A 13,109-nucleotide genomic window follows, 5' to 3' on the forward strand; every position below is an offset into this window, starting at 1 on the left:
GAGAGGCCTGGTTAGGAAAGAGAAAGTAGAGAAGAAAGTCCGTCCTAGGGGTAGGACGTGACCAGGAAAGTCCAAGTGAAGTGCATGCCACATGGAGAGGCCTGGTCTGAAGGATGAAGGGGTTGACAAGATGGAACAAGGCTACATCTGGAAAAGGAAGAGGAGAAGAAGGGAAGAAAAGAAGATGGACGAGGAGAAGAAAAGTGTGGCACAGGCCCACAGCACTAGAGAGCGCAAAGAAAAAGAAGAAGAGGAGAATGGTATGTAGTAGACATCTGGAACACTGCAAATTACAGACTAAGAACTGTGAGTGTTTTCACAATCGAGCACATCCCTATGAACATCCAAGGAACATTGGAAATCTAGAGAAGCCCTGTGCCTATAAAACACCCAGAGGTCAATGAGGCATATATGGCGCCATGGGAGGCTGGCCGCCCAGGAACCAGCTGTGTGCAGCAGTGAACCTGATGCCTGCTGGTGAGAGCAATCTCGACCATTGGATGATCCATCCTTGGGATTGTACGTGATGCTTGGACGTGGCCCTGTTGGATGTTCTTCAGTGACCCCTTAGCGATCCCTATGAGAGTCCCGCACAGCCCACGCAGTCCTGTGGCAATCCAGGGGCAAGGGTCTCATGGGATTCCAGTGAGAGGGGACTCCCGCGAAAAGAGATATTTCTGCAACCGCTCCATGACAGGTATCCGGAAGCAACGAAAGCACGCATGGAGAAAAGGTCACCCCCAAGACTGTCCTGTAGATGCCTGTGCACCAGCCACCAGGGAATCCTGGTAAGAGAGGGAAGCTGAAGTTGCTCCTCCAGTGGGCAGCACTGCGACACCCCCGGAAGACTCTTTAACAGTCACTGTGACATCATCTGTCTTTGGAGGCTTGCTATCCATGGAGCCTGGGCGCCTTAAAAGACCTATCAGCAGCCGTCTTCACTATTGCTCCAAATGCACCCTTACAGTGAGCATTGTAAATAGACTTCCACGCAATGAGACCAGGTGGGACAGGACCCACAGTGCCCAGGTAGACTGGGACAACGCATGCCCAGAGTAGTCTGGTTAAAACAATGGAGGCGTGCCGTAAGGCCTGGTGCTCCCCGCTGCACCTGTCCACTTATCATGTCCTGCAAGCAACCTGAATAGACTCAGTGGAGTTTTTGTTTTTGTCAGGTTGTTCTCTCCTGTCCCATTTTTAATAACGTTTGGGAGGGATGTAGTGATTGGCTGGTCATGGTCTAGTGTTTCTAAGTAATGTGTTTCCACCAGCCACTGCTATAGGGCTGGCTTCCACACTCACCCCGCACCCATCAATCACAGGTGTCACTAGTGAGGTGACCCTGCCAATAAAAGAGGCCGGGCCAGGGCTGGACTGGGAACCAAAACCGGCCCTGGCAAAGTGCTCGGCCACCCTCCCAATGGATTTGGGGGTGCGGCCGAGCTGTTTGCCAGGGCCGGTTTCAGCCGATTTTGTTACAGGAGGCAATATTGTAGCTATGCTGCAAAAACGGCCATGTAACAAAAACGCCCCCCCCCCCCAGGGCCCCAAAACCGGCCCCCACATTGGCAGCCCACCGGGGAAATGCCAGATGCCCGCAAGGCCAGTCTGGCCCTGGGCCATGCGCCCGTGCCCTGGGCTAGTTCTAGATAGTATGCCACTCAGTGGTGTAACACATGCTTCCGCAGGCCCTATGGTGCGAGGGGACCCTAGCTCCAGTGGGCCCCCTCAGTCCAGTACTTTGGCTGGAGAGCTCCTGACGGAGTATGGAGGGGGCTTGGCAGGGTTGGATTGGGGTTAAAAATCGGCCCGGCACGCTAAAAAAGAGGCCCATATTTGCATATTGTCTTTCTGCAAAACACTGCTAACATTTATTTTAAAAGGGAAAAGGTAAAAAACATGCACTGATTAGTTTACATTGGTGAAACACACCTGAAAACAAGTGATGCCACTTCTACTCAGGCCCCCTACCCCTGCTCAATATGCATACATTAATGAGCAGACCCAGCGAGAGAAAGGGAGTGACACCTCTGCCCATCTGGCTCTAGAAAGGCCACTCAGGCACCCACTGGGACGCTGGGGGTATCCGAACAATGCAGAAACTACCCAAATCGGCCCCCCCAGGACTGCTAAAAAAAGCAGCCCACAGCTGGAACTGGACACTGTCCCTTCGGGCATTGCCCGTGTGCCCGCGTTACCAATCCGACCCTGGGGCTCGGCCACCTCAAGTTTCGTTGCGCCAGTGATGCCACTGTGTGTGAACATTCTGACGGCATGGGGGCCTATGGCTCCGACCCTTACCGTTAAGTCCATAACTTCGTAGAATATACATTTGGACAGTCACGTTTCGACTCGCGTGAGTTGAGCGCAGCGCTTCAGGCTGGCGCCCACCACCACTCTAACCACTAACTTCCGCAGTAGCGTCACGTTCCGGCCCTCCGGAACCTGCCCCGGAGGTCTCCCATCGTGAATTATTCCCTCTCATCCTCTGCAGGGAAATGAGCGCCTCTTGTGCTTTCCTCCTGGAGACAAACTACAAATTATCTTTAACAGTTCCCTTCTTGGAATCCTTCCCCGAGGGGCTTAGACTCCAATTCTCACCTCTCGCTTTTTTTAGATCATGAGTCGTCCAAAGCCCGAATGAATCCGGCGTATTGGCACGCAGCCCGGAAGCGCATATAATTGACTGCAACGTCACCCGATGCACACTTAGGAGACGCGCAACTTGGTCCGAACTAACGAATCTGAAAAACAGCGCAATAAATTGAAGCTGTCGAAGACGTGAGCTATGAATAGAGGCCGAGGCGGTTGGGCTTTTTTTTCCTTGGAGAGAAAATGAAGCAGGGGAACTGAAGGCCTGCAACTCTCTAAGCAGGCCCTCGAGTTAACAAGAGGTGGCAGGGGATTTGTTTTGTCACCACACAATAGCGAGAGCAGCTCGCTACCCTATAAAGCTGAAGGTAATGAGATTGCGTTAGCTCAAGTGCCACTTCAGCTACCATGGAGCATCCCTGCAGGTGCGACGGCCGCCGCCCCAGTCAATGATTCTAACGCCAGGCTGGATACACTTTTCTACAAACATGGCAGTGCGGAATGGAACGCTTCAAAAGTGAGGGCCACAGCATGGACGTCAATCCGCCAACATTTCAGGGGTAGCGGAAGTGTCATCACGTGTCCTTTGACCCACAATGACTTCACGGGAAGTGATGTCACACAACAGCGACTTGGTGCGTTCCAGGAAGTGATGTAATGGGATCTTTGACTTTGATGGAAAATGACACCAGCAATGAAAAGCAAAACAAAATAAGTGCAAAATTAATAAAAAATAAGTTAATTATTAATTACACAACAAAGCAGTTGCTCAACCAAGTTTGTCTATTTCTATCACCGGACATATTGGCTTCTACCATGATATGTCAGAGGTACAGCTATCAATATCCAGGGATAACTACCATATTCCATGCAAAGTCCAATAACAGCCTAAAGTTTCAGTCACCTCCCCAATTGTCCAAACACAAATAGAACTGGAAAGGTCTCACATGCACACTGATCAGCTACAGTATGGTCTGTAGTAGAGTAGGCTTCATTCATAGTACAAACATGGCATAGCAAAGGCAGCAGCATTGTGAGCTTCCCTCATGCCACAAACCAGATGCAGAATTAGCCGCAGCAGTGGTAAGCCTTCCTAATAGGACCCAGACTGTGGCTAACCTTTGCAGCAGGGCTGCCTTGGCTTTCATTTTCAGCAGAAAATACTCAATGCCTCAACCCTCCCTAACTTATTAAGTATGTATTTCTTGAATTACAAAAATAAATTAACGTTTTTTTCTTATGTAGCCCCTGCAAGTCTTTGTAAGTGACACAATAAGCAAACATAAATGAGCCTTGCAAAATTATTACTTTGCTTGCATGATCTTTTGAAAGGTACTTGGGCTAGATTGGCAAATGAGTGTATGAGTCCACCAGCATAAGGCTACAGTATGATATGCTTTGTTAAAATATTTATAAAGCAGATGGCTGCCACAGCGCTGACTGTTCTAGTAATGGGCAAGCAAAGGTAGTTTAGCGATTAGAGGAAAAGCCAAGTCTTCAGTCTATTGTATATTAAGAGGCCTAGTGGAATTATTTGTGGGACCAGGGTCAAGAACAACATGTGGGGCCCCTTCCTTCTTTGGAGCCCAATAATTAAAGGAGCATATAGTGAAAATGGTACATTTCGTTGCATATTTGGCTGAACAATGCTTTAAATGGGGAAACATTTGGAGGCAACATTAATACTAAGGAAGCCTTGCAAAAATAATATTTGATGCCAGATCATTCCTGTGACCTTAATGGAAAAGGCATAGGGTTGAAAGCAGGTTTACATGGTGTCTGGGTATTCTCGTCAATTAATTTCTGATAAAATGTGTTAAATGGTACAACTGAAAGAGCATGCACTTGTAACATTACGGAAGAAAACATGATAGGATTTTAAGATTACTTTACAAAAAATGATTGGCTCTTCCTAAGGCATTTATGAAAAAATGTGGGAAATAGAATACTTTGAAACATCTAAGACCTGGAACTTAGTGCAAATTACGGGGCATAAAGGCAACTTTACAGCATGCTTGGGAATTCTCCCAAACACATTTTTGTGAAAAACAGGAACTATACCAACAATTAAATTAACTTTGAGCTTGTCAAAGTGCTGAACTATTCTAGGGTGTGTTTGTGCTTGCCAAGAGGATCGACATGGAAATGTAGTGGCATAAATAATTTCAGCTAGAAGTGAATTCAAATAACCAAGCATTAGATGACAATTCCCAGATCAGGGAAAGATATTTAACTGGCGTTTGCATTTCTTTTCATTTTTAAACTCTGGAAATGAAAAGCTTAACTCATATATTATATGGCAGTTGTAAACCACAGATTCTGAAGTTTTATGGCCTGTAAAAACGTTACTGCACCTCACATTGTTCCTAAAAGGTTTGAAATTGTTGTATTGTTTAACCAATCAACCTTGTTTGCCTCTCCTTGGGATGAGAACCCAGAGCAGCTCTAGGTTTAGTAGGTCGCGTGTGCTTGCACAATCCTGGTTCTCTACAAGGAGCCTTGCTAAAGAATATGCAAACTGGGCCATTTCTGCTAGAGGCACAATTTCTGTCATTATCATTTCCGCCAGGAACATGCAATGGCGGTAATGATATAAGAGCATGCAGTTTCTTCTTGAAATTGCAGGATCTTACAGGTCAGCGCTGTCCTCTTCCCGTCTTTCATTGATCTATTGAATGCTTTTGTGAGGTCACATGAAAGAACTACCTGTGTCAAACTGTCTCATTCGAAAATATCAGTGTTCCACTGCTAAGATAGCTTGGATGGTTAATGCACCTGTTGCAGTGATCAGTGTGAAATCTGCGAAATCTGCAGATTAAAGTTGCAGCCTTGGTCAACTCGTTCATGTGAAATAGTTTCAGTAGGTATGAATCACAAAGACATTTGCAATGAGAACGACATTTTTCACAAAAGCTGAAATTTTATTTGTAAATTGATTCACCTGTGTGTTTCTTGACCCCAAGAGAGTGTAGTTACATGCACTGGTAAACGGGAAATCTTACTCCAAGGGTGGGGGTTGGCATTGTGTGGTCAATATGCCCTGGAAAGTTTATTAAAAAAATTGTTTGCCGATAAAAACTCCATACTCACCCTTTTCCAAGTGGAAGTGGTAAGGTAACACCACCAAAACTGGTGAAGAGTTGTGACATGGGTTCTCCACAGGGTAAAAACATATTTTCCGTGTGGAAAAAAGAAAGTGTAGGAAAAAGTGCAATTGCACAGATGAGATTCCATTACTATGCACAGCTGAATACTATGTACAAATATACACTTAAAAAGGCGACTGCGTTAAAGCAATTAGATATTAACAAAACCTTCCAGGTGTACTCATGAAAAGGTGCAACTGTTGCATGTTTCCAGGAGAACTCGCAGTTTGGCTTGTGAATGGCTGGTTTTTAGGTCTCGCCTGACCCAGCGCTTGCGCTGATCTGGCGAGACTTTAAGTAAGGGCTTCAAACAATGCTACCGCCGGCTACATCTTGCAGTGCATGTGCGCGGGTGCGCACTTGAGCAGAGGCGCCATATGGCATTCCTCATACTCATTGAGCGCATCGCTCGCCGCTCGCGATCACTTTCACTTTCGTTACTTTCATTCTGGCTCCTCTGCTCATGCTACCGCCGGCTACAGCTTACAGTGCATGTGCGTGCGCTTGAGCAGAGGCGCCATATGGCATTCCTCACGCTCATTAAGCACACCGCTCGCTGCATGCAATCACTTTCACTTTAGTCACTTTCATTCTGGCTCCTCTGCTCCTCGCATTCCCCCTCCCTTCTCACCCAGCCCTTTGATGCTCTGGAGTGGAGAAACTGCTTAGAAATTAGAAAGTGGCGAGTAGACAATGTAAAAGTGCATAAAAGCGGCCGTCTTCTAAAGCAGCCCCTTGTACAGCTCACATAGAGCTTGCTGCTGGTGACATTCAGGTGTGGGTGGATCGTCAGGCAAACTGTGTAAGTGTGAGTGTTCATCTGCCCCACCGCGTTGCTGGATTCCACAAGGGTTCATCCTCCTCACTGGATTCATGAATATCAGTTGTGTTTGTCCCACATGCTCGGTGGACGGTACTCAGGCACACTGGTCCACTTGTCCTGGAGAGTGCAGGCTTGTTTGATGAGTGGATGGGCTAATGGGGTGCTCGGCCTGGATATTACCCATACCTGCTCTGCTCTCGCTCTCTGTGTCTCCTAGTCCGACCTAGCTCTCTTCTTTGTTTCACTAATGTTATGAGCTGTTCGGCCCAATCTCATCCTTTATTTCTGCTCCCTTCCCTCTGCAGCCCATATTGCCCACTCCTGTCCCTCCTCTCCCCCGTTTCCTTCTTCCCCTTTGCCGCTTCTCCACTTTACTCTCTCCCCTCGGGTGTCCCTGCTCCAATCCCCATCTCGGTTTCTCTCGCTCACTCTTTCCTATTCCCTCACTGCTCTTCTGCCTTTGTCAGACCCTCCAGGATTTCGCTATTTCGCGGTTTCCAGCGAAATCGGCACTTTTGTAAAAATGCCGCGATTTTTACAAAAGTGCCAGCGAAATCGGCACTTTTGTAGAAATTGCCGCATTTTTACAAAAGATAATGCATGCCGCTATATCCTGGGGGGTCTGACTTTTATACTATCGCGCAACTTCCTATGATGTGTCTGGAAAAAGTACATTTATTCACATTTTGTCCTGAATTTTGACCCTCTGTCCTGAATTTTTAACCTTACGGTCTTGAATTTGCACCCATGCCATGTTGGCGTGGAGGTGCGATGCAGTGCAGGGATGTGTGGTGGACAGAGTTATCTATGACAGAGTTTGAGGATACAGACGGTGATAGGGGGATCAGCTGTCAGAAAGACAGAGCAGTGAGGGGCGCCGCTGTGGGCGATCATTCCTTCAGATTAATTTTGCTCGGCTGGAGACAATTAATAATTCGCTGTTAGAGGGGGTGGTGCACCTTGCCCATGACCCTGTGTGCATCAGACACATGCCTGAGCCGAGGGAGAGGCAGGGTGTCGCAGCCCGGTAGGGGAGGAGGGGTGTCTCTGATCTCCTGCTCTTTGGTGTCTTGAGAGTTGTCTGAAGTGATTTCGTGTCAGCCCGGGGAGAGGGGAGATCATACGGAAGGACAGGGATACTGACATATGATCCTGCTGCTCAGAACGTCAACATCCTGCAGCTCGCAGCATCCACCTGCTCAAAGCCTTCTGAGCGCCGGCAGACACAGCTCTCGGAATCCCACAGCTGACAGAACATGCAGTCCACAGCACGCTACAGCTCACCGAATACAAACACCCACAGCACCTCACAGCAATCCAGGCATCCTGTAGTTCGCAGCTTCCTACAGCTCCCAGCACTACATCACAACAGCATCAACATCATTGATCTCACACAGCATGCAGTTCCTACCAATCCACAGCTCTCAGCATCTTGCAGCTCACAAAATCCCCTGACTCACGCCTTCTTATATGCCACAGGATCCTTCCTGTTGTGCCCTGTAGACTAGAGGAGCATGCCATCCACAGCTCCAAGCATAGGCTTCGTACATTGTTTAAGTTCAGGAACCCCCGATAATATACACACAAAGGGCGCCGCCTCTGGGGGGAGGACAATTCTGGAATTTTGGTTCACGTTTAACTTTGTAACAATGGGATCAGGTTTTTTGTAGCCAGAGGGACCTTGTTTAACTAGAGGTGTCTGAATTTGTGTGGGCCTCTCTGTAGGTAGATTTCCTACTCGTTGCAATAAAGGTACAGAGCTATTTCCATCCTGATGCTCAACAGGGGCTTTATCTGCAGACCTATCCACTTCTACTGGAGAGGGCTGGGTTTTATCTAGAGCCATCAGTCTAGCAACTTCTGAGGTAAGTGCATCTATCTTATGCAACAGGGGGGATATGATTTCTACCATTTTTGTCTCTAGTTTAGTCTCGAAAGCGCCCAATAGGAGTTCAAATTGTTCCATGTTTGTACTACAGCCTACAGCAGTTTGCGGTGATTCTGATCCCCCATGTTTGCCTTTATTTTTGCGAGGTGATACCTTATTCTCTAAAGCTTTTCTTGGCTTCCCACCACCCCGTTTGGTTGGCACTTTCCTACAGGCCCTGACTGCTCTCGGTGTTTTGGAGCGAATCTCATCTGGCCCGGGTGAACCAACTGGGCTAGCAATAATATCAAGAATTAGATCTGTTGGGGGTGGGTGTACCTGGACGTCTGTCACTCCCATTCCCCTGCTTCCTGAGTCAGCGTTAGCCTCAAGGGGGGTCACTATTGTATCGGGGAGGGAGCTAGGGAGCAAAAGCCCCGTGGAACCAGATTTCCCTAGTGAAGCTCTCCGATCACTATTGATTTTGGAGACCACTTTTACTAAGTAGTTATCAAGTGTGGATACTCCAGGGCCCTTGGTGGTATTTTTACAATGAGACATATTTACACAACGTGATTGAAGTGTAAACCAGGTGAATAACAATATTAAATAACTACAAGCTACCTAATTGAACACCTCCAAAAGCACACTAGCCAGACACACTAATTGAATACAGGGCAAAGAAACTGTGAAATTTGAGCCTTTTTAGATTCACACAACAAAACTTATGCTAGCCTAAATCTGAAAAAGAGGAATTTACTGTACAACCAAAGTCCATTGCCCAGTCCAGTCTCCTCGGTCCTCTGAGGGCCACAGAGGGCCCGCCCTTTGCCCGGGCTTAGCCCGGCGCATCCCGCGCGCGTCCTCGTGGGCGAGGGAGCAGGCGGGTCTTTATGCGCCTCCTGGCGCGTGGGAAAAGCGCGTTGTGCCCCTGAGGCTCCTGGGGCTTGTGGTCCGGAGCGCTGGACCGGCGGAGCAAAGCCCGGCCGATCGGTGAAGGCAGGGGGCGGAGCTGAGCCCGGCCGCGGGAAGGGGAACCGCAAAAGTCACTGACAAACCCTGGACGCCAAGGGACTCCGCAGCAGGCGGGTCTTTATGCGCCTCCTGGCGCGTGGGAAAAGCGCGTTGTGCCCCTGAGGCTCCTGGGGCTTGTGGTCCGGAGCGCTGGACCGGCGGAGCAAAGCCCGGCCGGTCGGTGAAGGCAGGGGGCGGAGCTGAGCCCGGCCGCGGGAAGGGGAACCGCAAAAGTCACTGACAAACCCTGGACGCCAAGGGACTCCGCAGCAGGCGGGTCTTTATGCGCCTCCTGGCGCGTGGGAAAAGCGCGTTGTGCCCCTGAGGCTCCTGGGGCTTGTGGTCCGGAGCGCTGGACCGGCGGAGCAAAGCCCGGCCGGTCGGTGAAGGCAGGGGGTGGAGCTGAGCCCGGCCGCGGGAAGGGGAACCGCAAAAGTCACTGACAAACCCTGGACGCCAAGGGACTCCACAGCAGGCGGGTCTTTATGCGCCTCCTGGCGTGTGGGAAAAGCGCGTTGTGCCCCTGAGGCTCCTTGGGCTTGTGGTCCGGAGCGCTGGACCGGCGGAGCAAAGCCCGGCCGGTCGGTGAAGGCAGGGGGCGGAGCTGAGCCCGGCCGCGGGAAGGGGAACCGCAAAAGTCACTGACAAACCCTGGACGCCAAGGGACTCCGCAGCAGGCGGGTCTTTATGCGCCTCCTGGCGCGTGGGAAAAGCGCGTTGTGCCCCTGAGGCTCCTGGGGCTTGTGGTCCGGAGGCCTGGACCGGCGGAGCAAAGCCCGGCCGGTCGGTGAAGGCAGGGGGCGGAGCTGAGCCCGGCCGCGGGACGGGGAACCGCAAAAGTCACTGACAAACCCTGGACGCCTAGGTGAAACGTTAAGGAGTCGTTGGCGAATGCCAAAAGAAGAATCCTCCTTTCCTTAAGCCAGTACAGCCAATGTACCCCCATGGTGGGGTAACTTCCAACGCAGGCAATGATGACTGCCTAATGTGCCTAGGAGGCGCCGCACCTGTATGAAAACCTGAGAAGGCTCACATTTTTTCACAGTTGCTGTTAGTGTTTCAGTCTTTCCTGTACTACGTTTACAGGTAGTATGGAGCCTAGGGCATATAGCAATGCTTGCTGTAACAATGGCAGTTCCCCCCTTTTTACAGCACTGTATTAATATACCATGCCCACCTACAGTCCATAGACCCCAGAGAGGCACTTGCTTATAGGCTGAAGTACATGCTCTACTCCATGCAGACTTGGTGCCACTCTGGTTAACCATTTAAAACTGTCTCGCTCAGTGGATTGTAGATGGAAGGCACGTGCCAGCTGCAGAATTTTGGCCTTCAAATGCCAATAGGTGGCGGGTGAGGGCCTGGGAGAAAAGTAAGGGACTGGAAGAGTACACCCAGTGGTTAATTTGAACTGGTGGTTTCCGGTGCTCAGCACCAGCACCTTTCATCAGCACCAGTTAAGGACACATACATTTATGGTAGACACAGGGAGATTAAGTAATTTGCCCAGCATTACAGGATGTTGAGCCAATTCCGAGACTCAAACCTGGTTCCCCAGCTCCAAAGTCAACAGCTCTGGTCATTACACCACATCCGCTCCCAACTTCATGGTTAATAGTTGTTTCTGTTTTCGGCGGCGCTAACAGGAAAAATGGGTTGGTGCAAGCTGCCTCCTAACGAGAGCCCTGGCACTCATTTGTTTACAAATTAACCAATGATGACACCCTTTTTTTAAAACGAATTCCCTTATTGGCCACTAACCTGCTGCTGTACAGCTAAGACAGAAGGAAGGCATGGAAACTACAGAATGCAAACACAGCTCTCGGAGAGCCACGTTTTCTGTTTGTTCTTGGTAAAACCTAGGGGCATATTACCATGATGAAGCGATATTTATCGCTTAACACGGTTAGCGGCAATATTATTATAGCCGAGCTCCGCCGATTTTTATCGCAGATAAACCTTGCTATTATCAAGGTTTATCTCAAAAGCGATAAAAATCTGCCGTAATGCCTGAATATCGTTGAAAAGTCCGCGATATTCATGCATTACCAAGCTAATGCTCTTAGCCATGTTATCCACCCACCATTGGATAACATGACTAAGAACTGCTCTGGGCAGGTGTTAGCTTTTGGAGATATTTGCGCTTAGCGCTAATATTTCCAAAAGTACACCTTTGTAGGTAATAGGAGATAGCGATGTTAGCGACTGTTTACAGTCGCTAACATCTTGGCACGCCCACTTTGCATGTCATTAGCGATAAATATCATAAATAAATATCGCTGACATGCAAAGTGTGCCCCAAGATGATCGCTATCTCCTACTAGCTGTCGCTAACTGGTGTTAGCGACAGCTAGGTAATAGGGCGATAAAATTATCGCCGCTTTAGCGGGAAAAATTCCCGCTAAAGCGGCGATAAGGCCCTTGGTAATATGCCCCCTAGTCTATGTGCCGAGGGTCTCAAGAGATGGACCAGGCGTCTCAAAAGGCAAGCCATGGGTTGCAGCTGCGACCCATAGCGACCCCCAATTGACTCCCATGGGACACAGCTCACATCGATCTGATCACGGTTTTGCGGGATAGGAGAGGGAGTTTAGGCCTTCTTTTTTCTAAATTAGATTTACAGTGTTGGCCAGGAGGTTTTTGAATTTCTTTAACGTTTCTTGTACCATTCAAGCCCGGAACCACTTGCGGTGGCATAGCTGTAGGGACCTGGGATGCCCGGAAGAGTGCAACCAAGAAGCCAGCCATGCTTTGTTTATCTGCCAAATCATGAGAGTCGCTTTGACCTGTCCTGGCGCCGTCCCATTGCACAGCACCTGGTGAGGACCACCAATGATCTACCTCTCCTATGTCCAGGCTGCGCTCTGCCTAGTGCCAGTTTGCTGGATACATGGAGCAGCTGCCCGCTAAATGAAAGGGGCACCCCAAATGACTGTCTACAAGGCCGTCCATGTTTTACGGAGACTAGTTAGAGGGCCTAGGAGCCCGACTGTAAGACTGACTGAAAGTGCAGTGTGCTTGTTGTTGTGCAGGGGGTTGGCTTGGGGTCCAAGGCAGACACAGTGGGCATTCTGTTGATCTTTTGCTTCTCTGCCTCTTGCCGAACACTCGCCCTACTCCAGCCTCAGAAAGGAAATTATATAATCACTTTCATGATAGTCCATCACCGCCACACCTGCCAGCCCTACATACTTGTTTCCACTTCCCCATTTCCTGCAAAACATGATGCATTTTCAGGATGGAACAATTCCACATTTACAGAAGCCTGTGAATTGTACCAAGACGTACACTGACTTTTTGTTGGTACAACAATAGATCCAGGTAACAACAACTCATGAGGGCCATTTCAGACATTTTGACACACCCAAAGAAATGGAGAAAACTAGAGGACAAAGAAAAGTCATGAGCGCCCTCACAGGCAGGGGACAGCATTGCTATTGAGCTCCTCTTCCCATGTCTACTTCCTATCCCCATAAGGCCTCAAGTACTCCTATCTGGAATGCCTCTCTCAGAGCCTACGCTCAAGGACTTGAAAATGCAAGTGATTGCAAGCCAGAGAGCAGCTATGGACCCAAAAGAGAACATTTTGAATAATGAGTACACGCTTGTGGGTGAACATGCGATGCAATTCCTCAGAAACACATTCAGTCCAGAAACATTGCACTGC

This window comes from Lissotriton helveticus, chromosome 1_1 (genome assembly GCF_964261635.1).
Source record: "Lissotriton helveticus chromosome 1_1, aLisHel1.1, whole genome shotgun sequence".
Classification (NCBI taxonomy): domain Eukaryota; kingdom Metazoa; phylum Chordata; class Amphibia; order Caudata; family Salamandridae; genus Lissotriton; species Lissotriton helveticus.